General features: G+C 43.3%; 1 protein-coding gene across 1 annotated transcript in view; it reads left to right on the top strand.

The window, feature by feature from the left end:
* LOC144069335 (uncharacterized) overlaps window positions 1–5,188 on the top strand; it is a 45,588-nt gene extending 40,400 nt beyond the window's left edge. Inside the window, exons 5-6 of the mRNA XM_077594636.1 lie at window positions 2,402–2,617; window positions 4,414–5,188. The gene's annotated coding sequence lies outside the window, so the exon portion shown is untranslated. The remainder of the gene's footprint in view (window positions 1–2,401; window positions 2,618–4,413) is intronic.
* The last annotated feature ends 8,791 nt before the right edge of the window (window positions 5,189–13,979 follow it).

The following is a 13,979-nucleotide window of genomic DNA, read 5'->3' as shown; positions in this document are numbered from 1 at the left end:
TAATAAAACACAAAATTATGATTAAAGTGGTGGTAGAGGTAGTGTCAACGCCACAGTGACGCTCATATTAGTGCATTCGGGACTTAGCTCTCTCACCAGTGATTTCCATATTTTACCTCACAGGTTAGTGGAGAGCCATACGCACCCATGGAAAGAGCCACATATGGCTCCTGAGCCATAGGTTCCCTACCCCTTATATAGAGTAAGTACAACATTCTGGAGGGGACATCTCAGTCCCCAGACTTGAATATTATTGAAAATCTGTGTGATTTAAAGTGGGCTGCCCATGCTCAGAAATCATCAAACCTGACTGAATTGGAGATTTTTGGTAAAGTGGAATGGTCAAACATACCTTCAACCGGAATCCAGACCCTCATTGGAAGCTACAGGCTTCGATTAGGGGCTGTTATTTCTGCAAAAAAAGAATCTACTAAATATTAATGTAAGTTTACTGTTGGGGTGGCCACATTTATGCACCTGCTCACTTTTGTTTAAGTAATTATTGCACACTTCATATAAATCCTATAAACTTCATTTCCCTTCTCAAACATTACTGTTTTTGTTTGCTTTTTCAGCGGTCCCCAACCTTTTTCTCACTGCTCTTTCTATTTTTTTGCGGACCGGTTATTGGCGACAACTTAAGACAAAATTGTGTGGGGGTGGGGTCGGTGCACGAACGACACCAAAGTCCCAAGCATAATGGCAATTATGTATTATTATTATTACAACAACTTTCCTCATTTCAAGTAGGGGGCGAGATTGAAAACGTCAATATTTATCTGATGGACCAGCACTAGGTAGCTCGCGGACCGGTACTGGTCCACTGACCGGTGGTTGGGGACCACTGTGCTATATGATATATTTAAATGAAATTGCAAAATGATTTACAAAGAACAATCTTGAAAATGATCAGGGGTGCCCAGACTTTTTCATACTATGTATACAAGTACCGTGTTGGCAAGAAATGAACCCAGTCAGTTAAGCCATCAGGGTCATACAGTGACATTTACTGAATTTTGAATTTAGTGCAGACACAAGGCGCATCGAATGGTTGGGCGCCTCGTCCATTTTAGAGAAAATTTTAGCCTTTCAAGTGTGCCCTGTAACTGTGAAAATATGTCAAACCCTGACCAGGATAAGGAGTGATGTGAATGAATGAATTAATAATTGTATGATGTAAAAAAATATCTACTTTTTAAGCTAACAGCACTATAGAAATATGGGTACATAAAAATCTCTTGGTTCTTGTTGATCATTATTTTTGGAAAAGTTTAGAATCGTTGATTGAGGTAGATATTCTGTAAAGGCAGCAATGTATATAAGATTTATATTAGTGTTTCTGTTTTCTATTCAATGTCTTCTGGGCTCATGCCCTTCATCTGTATTCAGTCACATGTCTGCAAAACTTGCTCTAAATGCTCAGTCAGCGCTTTATCAGAAATGCTTGTTCTTTTGGACTCCTCCATGTCTTGTTTTGTTTTTGTCCCTCCTCCCTCAGAAAAATGGGAACCTGTATTCTGACACCCATTGAAAAAAAGAGGGGGATAAAAAAACATCAAGCAATCAAAGCAGAGCACGCTTACTCTCTCCAACCTGCGGTCATGGCATGGAAAATGTGCTTGTTATCTACATCAGACTGTGTTTTGTACTCCCTAGCCCTCTCATATAAAGGGAATCAATTATGGATCAAATGACGGCTTCCTTTTAATTCCTTGCAGTGGTTTTATTAATGCATACTGTCCTCCAGTGATCCAAAGAATGAAAACATGTCAGACAGATCACACTTTCACAAGTTATGGTACCCACTGTTTCACTCCAAAATTACCAATGGGGAAAATGAATCAATGCAAGTATCCAGCTAGTCTCTTAATCTCGGTAATATGTTCATCCAAACTTTACTTTTAAACATTAACACAACATTTTAACACAACTTAAATTAAATAACTCAGACTCCACTACTGGACTTAGTGGCTTTCTACGCCAAAATGTTGACAAAATGTTAAAAAAGACATTAGATATATTCCAGTTGTACTTTGACTACAATCACTTCTGGTTTCACTTGGACCTGACCCTTTGACTTGCTTTTTCCACAAATGAAATTATGAATTAGGAAATGTTTCATCTCTGTGTGCGTGTTTATCACCAATAACATTTGCCGAATTAAAGCATAGCAGTCGCAACAACATCAATAGCCTCAATTTATCGAGCAGCTGTACAGGTTGTTTATGCAAGGCTGGAGCATGAGACACCAGGCAGGATAATGGGGGAGTGTCGCGGCTGCATCTCTGCCAAAATAAACCAGTTTTAAATAGATTTCTTCATATATAGGCTGGTCCGATTAAGAAAGAGATCGATACTGATATATCTCATCTCATTTTCTGAACCGCTTTATCCTTTCTAGGGTCGTGGGGGGTGCTGGAGCCTCTCTCAGCTGACTTCAGGCCAGAGGCAGGGGACACCCTGAATTGGTGACCAGCCTATCGCAGAGCACAACGAGACAAACAACCATTAACACAGCCAATTTGGAGTGTCCAATCAGCCTACCATGCATCTCTTTGGAAAGTTGGAGGAAACTGGAATACCCAGACCAGGGGGAGGACATTCAAACTCCACACAGGTAGACCGACCTGGATTTTAACCCAGGTCTCCCACTGTGAGGCCGACACACTCACCACTAATCTGCCATATATGTGTGTATGTATGTATGTATGTATGTATGTATGTATATATATATATATATATATATATATATATATATATATATATATATATCAAACCCTATATTTATACATACAGTGGGGAAAATAAGTATTTAATCAAGCATGAATTGTGCAAGTTCTCCTACTTGAAAAGATTAGAGAGGCCCGTAATTGTCAACATGGGTAATTCTCAACCATGAGAGACAGAATGTGAAACAAAAAAACAGAAAATCACATTGTTTGATTTTTAAAGAAAAAAAGCATTTGGTCACCTACAAACAAGCAAGATTTCTGGCTGTCATAGAGGTGTAACTTCTTCTAACAAGGTCTAACGAGGTCTCCACTCGTTACCTGTATTAATAGCATCTATTTTAACCCATTATCGGTATAAAAGACACTTGTCCACAACCTCAGTCTCTCACACTCCAAACTCCACTATGGCCAAGGCCAAAGAGCTGTCGAACGAGACCAGAGACAAAATTGTAGACCTGCACCGACTAGGAAGACTGCATCTGCAATAGTTAAAACGCTTGGTGTAAAGAAATCAACTGTGGGAGCAATTATTAGAAAATGGAAGACAAACAATACCACTGATAATTTCCCTCGATCTGGGGCTCCATGCAAGATCTCACCCCCGATAACAAGAACAGTGAGCAAAAATCCCAGAACCACACGGGGGCACCTGGTGAATGACCTACAGAGAGCTGGGACTACAGTAACAAAGGCTACTATCAGTAACACAATGCGCCACCAGGGACTCAAATCCTGCATCCTGTTATGGTTAGATGAAACCAAAAAAGAACTTTTTTTTAGAAACACAGGTTCTCGTGTTTGGAGGAGAAAGAGTACTGAATTGCATCGTAAGAACACCATTCCCACTGTGAAGCATGGGGGTGGAAACATCATGCTTTGGGGCTTTTTTTCTGCAAAGGGATCAGGACGACTGATCTGACATGTATCGAGAGATTTTGAGTGAAAATCTCCTTCCATCAGCAAGGACATTGAAGTTGAGACATGGCTGGGTCTTTCAGCATGACAATGATCTCAAACACACAGCCAGGGCAACAAAGTAGTGGCTTCCTTCGTAAAAAGCATTTCAAGGTCCTGGAGTGGCCTAGCCAGTCTCCAGATCTCAATCCCATAGAAAATCTGTGGAGGGAGTTGAAAGTCTGTGTTGCCCAACAACAGCCCCAAAACATTACTGCTCCAGAGGAGATCTGCATGGAGGAATGGGCCAAAATATCAGCCTCAGTGTGCGAAAAGCTTGTGAAGAGTTACAGAAAACGTTTGGTCTCCGTTATTGCCAACAAAGGGTCCATAGCAAATTATTGAGATGAACTTTTGGTATTGACCAAATTCTTATTTTCCACCATAATTTGCAAATACATTCTTTAAAAATCAAACAATGTGATTTTCTGTTTTTTTCCCCACATTCTGTCTCTCATGGTTGAGGTTTACCCATGTTGACAATTGCAGGCCTCTCTAATCTTTTCAAGTAGGATCACTTGCACAATTGGTTGACTACTTATTTGCCCCACTGTATATACTCATAGGGATTGCCAGGTTTGCTGGAGCCTGTCCCAGCTCACTTTGGGCGGAAGGCAGTGTGTTTCTTTGTAGCCTGGTTATTGTATATGACCTCTTAATATTAGTGTGAAATAATAACAGTTTTCTTAGTGTATGCACATGTTAAATCAAGTGTATTTCTTGCCAGGTGTTATTTGAGGCAAGTGTCGTCTGAAACTGTGCGTGTGGGGAAGACGAGCGAATGACAGTATTGGTCAGAATATACTAGAGTGGCTGGCCAGCTCATTTCACAGCTGTATCGAGATTAGCTGGAATAGTGCGGTGGGGTAAGCTGTCTCTTTTATCTCATTCAAACATGTTGCTAATTCAGCGGAAAGCGGCTGCCGCAGGAGCCTGTGCCACTAAGCGCTGTATCATTCTCCCTGCCGTGAATAAACTGCTAGTCCTAATCCCCAATCAACTGGCATGACATGGATTATGACCTGCGACAAGCAGAGCGACTAGAGAGGAGAGAGGAGATAAACGTAAGAGACAGAGGTGTTGAGAAGGAGCAAGGGTAAGTGAGATGAACACAAATAGACCCACAAAAAAATGTAAGATAGAAAGATTAAAAGGTAGCAAAAAGCAATATAATCAGTTTGAGTAGGAAAAAGAAGAAACGTGAGATGAAATAATAGATCCGGTACATTCCCTCATATGTTATTTTTATCCTGTCCGTTCAATCACCGCTGTACAAAAGTGCTTTACATGACATAAAAGAATAGTATGATCTCCAAAAGAATTTCCAAATCACAAACCCTCCATTCCTAAATCGTCTTTCGATAACAAGGTGTATGTAGATCAAGCACTAACATTCATCTGAACAATTGTTCAAGTTTTAAAATGTACATGCTAGATTTTATGTCCTATTCGCAGCATGGAAGAAACTGGAGAATACAAATAAAAAAGATTGTTTGTGCGAACCCACTGATGGTGTAGTGGTTCATTCGCCTGACTTCGGTGCGAGTAGTTATGATTGTGAATGCAAATAGTTGTCTGTCTCTCTCTGACTTACGACCAGTCCAGGATGCAGTCTGCCTTTTGCTCGAAGTCAGCTGGGATGGGCCCCGGTGATCCCTGCAATGTGCGGTACGGAAGAGAATCAATGAATTTGTGTGTGCTTGCGTAAAATGTGGGGTTTTGTCCTGTCAATGTAGATGTTTTTACAGCAAAAAAACATATAGCATAATGGGCTGTCCCAAAAAGGTCACATTTTACTCCTAAAATGGGAACAGTTTGAGTACTCATCATTTACATCCACACCAATTAACTTTGGCAATAACATTTCAAAGTAGGTAGATCCCATTTTTTCACGCCAATAGGGTGCACTAACTCAAAGGGTGCTATCTCAGTTGCAGGTGTAATTTCTGTATTCAACCCATACTCAAGGCGCGCCATCTTAAAGGGCACAACACATGGTAGTGCTAGAATGAAACATACGCTACCATGCATCCTAGAAGTAACGTTCATCCTCATCTTCTACATCTCCAACATTTAATATACATATGCCAAATGCTCCCCACCACAAAGTTTTTTTTTGTCGTTCTTATGTTTTAATTGTACTGTTTCTTTTGTAGGCCACCCGATGGTGCAGTGCTTCTCTTGTCTGACTTTTTTGCGAGCAGTCTGGATTTGATACCCACTCGGATGCCGTGTGATTGTGAGCGTGAGTGGTTATCGGTTTCATTGTGCTCTGCGATTGACTACCAACCAATTCAGGGTCTCCCCTGCCTGCTGCCCATATAGTTGGCTGGGATAGGTTTCAGCACCACACATGAATCTTGTGAGGATAAGCAGTATGGAAGATAAACAAATGTTTCCTTTGTTTGCCCCCTTCTTTTACATTATTTTAGAGCATCTTAGAACAGATTAAGACCATTTAAATTATTTGTTATGGAAAAAAATGATTTTGTTTTATAGTGCATTCATAGCAATGAAACAACATAGGTCAAAACCAGCGTAACACGTAATGCTCCATTTGCAGAAGTGATAAACTTCCACAATCATCAACGATCTCCTAAAAATTCAACAATAATTTTGCGGAGTAAACGCAGCTTATGGAGAAGCACCACCAATTTCGTCACACGCAGTTTCTGGGTGTGATGACAAGTAGGCTTTTTTGTGTTGTTGATAGTGACGACAGGGCCTATGTCCGATTAATATTATTATTATTATTATAACATAATGTCTGAGGTGGGATGTTTGTAAGTGTATAAGGACAAACGTGAAAAGTTTTTTTTTCTTCTCACCATCTCAAGCTTTAGCGATGCTACCGTCCTATAACAAGGACATTCAATGCGTTCTTATACAAATGGGGTACACCACGCCCCACCCCCCTATTCTGATAAGAAAGGGGTGCAGGAATCCACACCTCTCCCCATCTCTGCCGTGCTCAGCGGTGGCTTGTCCTTGGGACAGGAAGTTGCCTATTCTTGATTTTCCACCCAATGCACGCAAGGCCATTTAATTATCTTCTCGGGCCTCAGTGAAGAGCTACCTCTGAAATTGTTTTTTTTTATCTTAACACCTGCATTTAGATAAAGTAAAACATGTAATGTTTCCCGTTAATCTAATATTTTGTGGAAATCAAAAAAGATTGATAGCATACCTTGAAAAAAGAACACACACGTGCACACACACCCAATGTTAACATTGTGATTCCCCTGAGAACCTCTTTGCCCCCACAAATTTCATGATTCAGGCTTTTTCATTTGTTGCAGGCACTTTTGAGTGTTTGAGTGTGCATCTTTTGGGCGTCAAGGCATATAATAGTGCAGGTGGTGGGGTACTTCAAATATCACTTAAAAAATGTTCTAACAAAATTTTGACCGAGGATTCTGACTATCTTATAAACTGCAAACCCCATCCTTAGTTTCACCACTCTTACTTCCTAACATTCCTTGACAAAAGCAAGAAGGTCACAGCTCATCTAGAACATCAATTTAACTCTTCCTATGTGTAACGTATACTACACAATCTATAATATACAGATCATGTTAATGGCGGCCCGGCAGCTGAGTGGTTAGCGCGTTGGCCTCACAGTTCTGGGGTCCTGGGTTCAAATCTATGTCGGTCCACCTGTGTGGAGTTTGCATGTTCTCCCTGCATGGGTTTTCTTCGGGTACTCTGGTTTCCCCGCACATTCTAAAAACATGCATGGTAGGCTGGTTGGACATTCTAAATTGCCCCTAGGTATGAGTGTGAGCGTGAATGGTTTGTCTCCTCATGCCCTGTGATTGGCTGGCCACCAATTCAGGGTGTCCCCTGGCCCGTGGCTCGCTAGGGTAAAGCGGTTCATAAAATCAATTAATGAAAAAAAATAATGTTAATATGTAAGCGGAAGAGTGTTTAGCGCATCGGCCTCACAGTCTGGGGTTGAGGGTTCGATCTCAGGTGTGTCCTCACTGTGTGGAGTTTGCATGTTCTCCCCGGGCTTATGTGAGTTTTCTCCAGATACTCCGTTCGGGGTAGGCTGGTGGAACACTAAATTACCCCTCGGTATGAGTGTGAGCATGAATGAGTGTCCGTCTCTATGTGCCGTGCGATTGGGTGGTCACCAATTCAGGATGTCCCCTGTCTGGTGATGTAGTTAGCTGCGATGGGCTCCAGCACCACCTTGTGAGGATAAGTGGTTCCGAAAATTCATAAATGAATGAATGTTAATATGTATTAACTGCTATATGTCTATATAATATTTTGGTGTTTCAGAGCTCGACATCAAAAACTGGTACTCTTTTCGGGCAGCTAATTAAGTTTCGCCAGCTGCCCGGTAACGTTTTGATTATGTGATGTAAAATAAACGAGGAAATCACAATTGCCCCGTCTGTTTTGATTCCTGCCATGGGCTCGGCCTTTTTGTGACACATTTTTGTCTTCTGCACAGATGGCATGTAAACTATTTCCCCTGCTTGTATGAAATATTTGTCTACGTTTTCTTAAGTGCACCATTATTTGGTAACGAATATAAACTGCATAAAACGCGAAACGTTCCCGTCACTGCTCGCTCGGGCCATGGCCATCTTAGCGAGGTCGGGGCGTGGCCATCTTAGTGAGGTCGTGGCGCTGCCGTCTATATTTTATTTAGCGAGTAGCCTTGATTTTGAAATAAAAGAAAGTTCCACCTTCATTTTGTTTTCGTTTTATTTCTTGTTCGAAAGTGACAACTATTGGAGTAATATGAAGCATCGAAAGAATTGAGATATTTTGACATTAGAAGCAATATGGTTGCCACAACATCTTAAAGTTCTGTTAAGAAATGTTTAATTTCTGTAATTAGAAAGCACCTGGTTCTCATCATGTCCTGTGATCCTCGTTTCCCCACGTCCTCCCTGTCAGGTTTGATTTTGTTGTTTGATTTCAAAGTCTTTATTATTTTTTGAGAATGTTGCCTTGTTTATTGAAATGTCTCTTAGTGCACTCTACTCTCTGTTTTTGCCTGCTTCCTTGCATTTGGATTCTACCATTCTTCATGATCTGCAAAACCTGACAGAACGATCCGAACAGCTATGGACCCAGTGGGAAGCCTGCTTGTCAGCCACCTGCTGACTATTTTCCTCTTCCCTCTGCTCAGGCGGTCCTACCTGTGCTCCTCCGTTGGCCTCTGATAATCCACCCTGTTATCTTGATTTTGACTCTGAATTGTGAAAATGGTCCGGAGCTGATAAATCTGTTCGACTCGGACAGTGACTTCCTCGCCCGGTTTGATTTACGACACATTCCTCCCTCGAAGAGTTTTTCCCCAGATACTTTCTCCACTGACCCCTACTTTGGTTCCCGTTTGGCCATCTGAAGTGGACCTCCATGTGATGGCTGGCGGGGGAGCTCAGGTAGGACATTTAACCTGCGCCCGCTGATAATCGGGAAATTGCCTTTTGGGGGGGGGAGACATGGAGGCATGACTATTCTTGTGTCGTGGAAGAGGACAACGGTCATGCTACGCTGTACCTCGGAGGCGGTGATGAGCACCGTGGAGAGGATGGAGGAATAGGGTAGTTTTCAAAGCTCGAGCTCCCGAGTCAACACTCTATTCACCAGCTCCACTCCCTGGCTCCCGTGCCTGTTCAAGCAACCTGCTCTCCATAGCCAGCTTCCGACCCCTTTATCAAGCACCTTTGGCGGCGGCCTATTATCAACCGCCCGTGCCGGCACCCTGTTATCAAGCGCCCGTGCCAGTGCCCCGTTATTAATCGCCCGTGCCAGCGTCCCGTTATCAATCGCCCATCCCGGCGCCCTGTTCTCAAGCGCCCGTGCCTTCGCTAAATGGCGGCATGCGGGACGACGAGGGCCTCGACGCCTGTGACCCATCATGCTTACAGGACAAGGCGGCCTGCGACCCAGCATGCTTTCAAGGCGAGATGGTCGGCGACCCATCATGGTTCCAGGGCAAGGCAGCGGATGACCCATCATGCCTTCAAGGAGAGATGGCTGGCGACCCGTCATGCTTCCAGGGCAAGGTGGCCGGCGACCCATCATGCTTCCGGGGACCGCGATCGGCGGAGAACAGTCATGCTTCCAGGGGGCTGCAGCCGGCGAAGAACAGTCATGCTTCCAGGGGGTGGCGGCTGGCGACCCGTCATGCTTCCACGGGGTGGCGGTCGACGACCCCTCATGCTTCCAGGGCAAGGTGGCTGTCGACAAGTCATGCTTTCAGGGTCAGGCAGCCTGTGATCAATCATTCTTCCAGGAAACTTTTCAGGCCAGATCGGAAAACCGCTGGACTGGGGAGTCTATCGCTTTCTCGTGGGTTGGACCGGACGACCGCTGGACCGGCCAGTCGGCCGCTTCCTCGTGTGCTGGACCAGATGACCAGCGGTCCGGCCAGCTCGCCGCTTTATCGTGGGCCGGATCAGACGACAGGCCACCGTGTTGCCTTCTCTTGGACCGGATCAGACAACCCCTGGACTAACTGCCCCCCTGCACCCTCCTTGGCCGTACCGGACGACTGCCGGACCCGCCAGTCCACCGCTTCCTCGTGGGCTGGATCAGAAAACCACCAAACCAGACGACCGCCAGACCGGCCAGCCCGCCACTTTCTCGTGGTCTGGATCAGAAGACCGCCGGACCGGTCAGCACATTGCTTTCTCGTCGGCCAGATTGGACAACCGCTGGATCAGTCAGCCCCCCGCCTTCTCGTGGGACGGACTGGATGACTGCCGCCTTCTGATGGGCCGAACCGGAAGTCCGTCGGACTGGCCGAACCAGCCCTGACGCCAGCCAGACTACACTTTGGGTCCCCACCATGCCCTCCCCATCTGGTCTTTGGGGTTTCTTGTTTTGTATTGTTTCTGTGGAATGTCTGGAATCTGTCTCTTAGATGGGGCATTATGTTGGGGATTGGTTTTGTTTTGTTTTATTTCCTGTTTGACCTGTCCATGAGATTGCTCATTGAGTTAATCTGCCATCTCCCTGACCCTGGTGCATCTCCTGCTTGCTACCTTTTGTGTGACCCAGGTGTTTTTGATTGTCTCCACAGGTGATCGGTGCAATGGGGAATTCACTCGCAACAAAACCGGAGAAGGCAAGATGCCGTCCTTCTCGGCCTTTATATATCATTCTTCCACAGTTAAACACTGTATCCTTCTCCACTTCGTGGCTTCACTACATTGCGGATTTTTTTTTAAAGTTTAAAAAAAGAAGTTCATAAAAATGTCAAAATCCACTCTGAAGCTCGCAAGCGGAAGGCACTTCCCGGTCTTCCGTTTGTCACTAAGAAAATGGCGGAAGACAGAGGTCTGTCCCTCAATTCAGCACAGAGAAAAAAAATGGCGGGAAGAGGGCCATGGCCGTCATTTTTATCTGAAATAAGAGCTTTCTGAGCACCCGTGAGACTCAGCGAGGGTGGATTTTTGTCAGAAATGCGAGCTCCGGGCGACGTTACGGCGGATGCCATCGCCCTAGTCCGAAGATAGAGCATTTTGGGCGGCGAGGATGGCTGGACAGCGTGGTGGAGCACCATGGAAGTTGAGATTCCATTTGAGGCTAAGCAGCGGGCTGGCGTCGTTGTACTTATCCAAAAGTAGAGCTCCTTGGATGGCTAATTGACAGCTGGACGGCGCAGAGGAGTGAATTAGAAGTTTAATTTCCCCGCAAACAGAGACAACAATAACAATGAAGAACATGGTTTTAGTACTTTGAGAATTTGGCAAGAAACTTTCAATATGGCTCACAGTTTGAAGCAAAATGCCCCAGAGATTGATGTCAACACAGTCATAGCCTTGGAGAATGGCAATCGTCTTGACAGTTTCATGTCCCTGACAAAAGCATATTTGTACCAAAAAAGAAACAGTGGTCACAACTATACAGCAACATCTTCCATGTGTATTGAAAGCCTCTGGCAAAAGCTCCTTCTGAAAACCTCTCCTTCGGCGTCTCCTGAAGATTCCATCGATGATCCAATGCCCCTCCAATCTGATGAAAAAGACTTGAACTAGATCATTTGTTCATTCATTTTCTGAACCGCTTCAGCCTTACTAGGGTCGTGGGGGATGCTGGAGTCTATCCCAGCTGACTTCGGGTCAGAGGTGGGGGACACCCTGAATCGGTGGCCTGCCAATCACAGGGCACGAGGAGACGGACAACCGTTCACTATCACACTCATACCTATGGCCAATTTAGTGTCCAATAAGCCTACCATGAATGTCTTTGAAATGTGGGAGGAAAACCGAGTACCCAAAGAAAACCCATGCAGGTGGACCAACCTGGATTTAAACCCAGGAAGCCAGAGCTGTGAGGCCGACGTGCTAACCACTCAGGCCGCCGGGCCGCCATTAACATAATCTGTATATTATAGATTGTGTCGTATACGTTACACATGGAAAGAGATAAATTGATGTTCCAGATGACATGTGACTTTCTTCCTTGGACTAAAGCTCACAATACCTTTTTTTTATTTTAATTAAGCAGAGAAGAACTAACTTTTTTTATATCAAGCAGAAATGACCTTTTTTCACTGTGTTCAGTATTTTCCATATTTACATTTTTTTAAATATATACATTAAATTTTGATATTAATACATTAGTCTTTTTATATGCTTATTGCTTTAATATTTAATAAATACACTTCATGATAATTGTACTTGTGTACTCCCATATTAGTTTCCATGCCTATACAGAAGTACAGGCACGAAAACTAATATGGGAGTAATAATAGGGGTAATTCTACTTCCGCTTTTTTATTATCGCGGCCATGTATCGTCTACAACAGGGGTCGGGAACCTTTTTGAAAGAGAGAGCCATAAACAATTCCTATTTTCAAATGTTATTCCTTGAGAGCCATACTCACAATTTAAAAGTAAAAATACATGAAAATGTGCCATTTTTTTTAGTCATTTTACCACTTTTAAAGTACAAAAAGTCTTTGAATTCTTTTGACAACATTGTTACGCTGTTGCTAATCAATGAATATCAATGAGTATCAATGAGAGAATAGATGCAGAAGACTCTAATGAAAAAAAAGTCAATGCCACAGTGCCGACGTGACGTTCCTATTGGTGCATTCGGGACTCGGCTCTCTCACCACCGGTTTCCATATTTTAGCTCAGAGCCATATGCAACCATCAAAAGAGCCACATGTGGCTCCCGAGCCATAGGTTCCCTACCCTTGGTCTACAATATCCGCAATATTCGAGGGATTACTGTGCCAACCAATTCAGCGCTGAAGAAGAAGCGGGGCCCTGACTTCTGCCATTTTTTTATTTCCTGTCTTTCGTTTGCTTGTTTCAGGGTGAATTTTGAACATTTTTTTATACTTTGTGTAAGAAAAAATACGATGTACTAAAGCCACAAAGTGGTGAAGGATCACAGTACTAATATTCATATCATCTGTAAGTAACGGTGCTAAATGAATAAAGCATCAATACATTTTTAGTAGTCATTAGGTCTACCCTGATCTTCCAAATATCTCCCAAGGAACAGAATCATTGGGGCATCCGTTTGCTACACTCCTGAGAAATGATTGAAAACTTCTTGAGATAGACGTAAAGTAGTGCAACTTGGGGATCAATTTGGACCTCTGCAACAGTGTCATATGATGATGACCTTGGATTCGGGAGCACTTTTGTTTTGACTTTTTCCACAAAGGTGACAATATATGGCCAAATTTAAAAGGTTTTATTCATTGCAGTAGGGTTTTACCGCTAACAATGTCAACAAAATGTAGGGAAAATTTATCACAACGTCACATCTCTGAAATTTTTGGTGCACAATGAAACAAGTAGTGCAGGGCTCTGAGGAGTTCGTCCACATCCTGAACTCATTCTTGCACATTGTGGGTTTTTCTCCAGGTACTCCAGTTTCCTCCCACATCACAAAAACATGAATGCTAGGTTTGCTGAATATTCTTCTGGTAATAACAGCTATTAGTCATTTATTCATTCATTTTGAGACACTGCCTCATCAACAAGAAGAATGGAATGTGATTTAAAAGATAATCATAACATTGCACTGACATGATTCAACTTATCCTAGGCTCTGCAATGATGTCTTCATTTGAATAAATTGTGCCTCATAACAGTATCAAATATTTTTGTTGCACATTTTGAATAGCTATGGATTTGACTGTCTTGATAACTTTAGAATACAGACGCTCCCCTACTTACGAACATACGACTTACGAACAACGGTACATACGAACATGTCTGCAAATTGCGTTTATGTCGAAAAATGTTCGTAAGTTCGATTTTGTATTTTTTTTCCGAGTAATGCTTCTTTCCGCCG

This window comes from Stigmatopora argus, chromosome 24, assembly GCF_051989625.1.
Source record: "Stigmatopora argus isolate UIUO_Sarg chromosome 24, RoL_Sarg_1.0, whole genome shotgun sequence".
Taxonomy (NCBI): Eukaryota; Metazoa; Chordata; class Actinopteri; order Syngnathiformes; family Syngnathidae; genus Stigmatopora; species Stigmatopora argus.
This window is presented reverse-complemented; position numbering and strand designations above follow the sequence as displayed.